The 1,421-nt window shown below is 42.9% G+C and overlaps 1 long non-coding RNA gene across 2 annotated transcripts; it reads right to left on the bottom strand.

The window, feature by feature from the left end:
- Positions 1–211: 211 nt before the first annotated feature.
- Positions 212–1,081, bottom strand: LOC309569941. Of its 2 annotated transcripts, none has more exons than XR_014226102.1 (3): positions 997–1,081; positions 532–783; positions 212–360 (listed from the first exon to the last, which is right to left on the bottom strand). It is a non-coding gene; the product is annotated as an uncharacterized lncRNA (long non-coding RNA). The 2 variants fall into 2 exon arrangements; XR_014226103.1 differs by having other exon boundaries at positions 212–402; positions 574–783.
- Between the last annotated feature and the right edge of the window lie 340 nt (positions 1,082–1,421).

Below are 1,421 nucleotides of genomic sequence, written 5' to 3'. Positions count from 1 at the left end.
TGGTTTACACTTAAAGCTCGATACAGCATGAGAAATGATCAGCCCCTGATATTTACAGACAGCTGTGGAGGCTCTCATATTCTTTACAGCAGGCAATGGGGAAGTAGGCTAAAGTCTAATATTCCAAGAGTGGTTGCCACCATACCTCCTAGAGTGGCATCTAGACTTACATTGTCACTTCAACCTTCTACAGCACTATATGGCCAACAGTATGATGACACCTGACCATCACACACACTATATGGCCAACAGTATGATGACACCTGACCATCACACACACTATATGGCCAACAGTATGATGACACCTGACCATCAGACCTACTATATGGCCAACAGTATGAGGACACCTGACCTTCGCACCTACTATATGGCCAACAGTATGATGACACCTGACCTTCGCACCTACTATATGGCCAATAGCATGAGGATACCCATCCTTCACACCTACTATATTGCCAACAATATTTGGGCATCTGGCTAATCACACACCTACTATATAGCCAACAGTATGATGACACCTGACCTTTACACCAACTTTATGGCCAACAGTATGAGGATACCTGACCATCACACCTACTATATGGCCAACAGTATGAGGACACCTGACCATCACTCCCACTACATGGCCAACAGTATGATGACACCTGACCATCACACACACTATATGGCCAACAGTATGAGGACACCTGACCATCACACACACTATATGGCCAACAGTATGAGGACACCTGACCATCACACACACTATATGGCCAACAGTATGAGGACACATGACCTTCGCACCTATTATATGGCCAATAGCATTAGGATACCCATCCTTCACACCTACTATATTGCCAACAATATTTGGACATCTGACTAATCACACACCTTCTATATGACCAACAGTATGAGGATACCTGACCTTCATACGTACTCTATGGCCAACAATATGTGGACACCTGACTATCACACCTACTATATAGCCAACAGTATATGGACACCTGGCCTTCACACCTACTATATGGCCAACAGTATGAGGATACCTGCCCTTTACACCAACTTTATGGCCAACAATATGAGGATACCTGGCCTTCACACCTATTATATGACCAACAGTATGAGGATACCTGAGCTTCACACCTATTATATGACCAACAGTATGAGGATACCTGAGCTTCACACCTATTATATGACCAACAGTATGAGGATACCTGAGCTTCACACCTACTATATGACCAACAGTATGTGGACACTTTTTTGAGTTCAGATGTTTGCAATGAAGGGAACTGTTAATCTTACAGCACAACTGAAAACAGAAGTGGGAAATTGTATAACATCTACAGTATATAACAGACACATTTGAAAAATTCAAAAGCCTTCACAAGGTATAATTAGGTAGAGTATCCCGTGGACAACCAATTTAAAGCTCAGCAAGTCTG

The sequence above is a fragment of the Pelophylax lessonae genome (assembly GCF_965119305.1).
Source record: "Pelophylax lessonae genome assembly, chromosome: 13".
NCBI classification, from domain to species: domain Eukaryota; kingdom Metazoa; phylum Chordata; class Amphibia; order Anura; family Ranidae; genus Pelophylax; species Pelophylax lessonae.
Note: the sequence above shows the minus strand (reverse complement) of the source record. Positions and strands in the feature narration are given on the sequence as shown.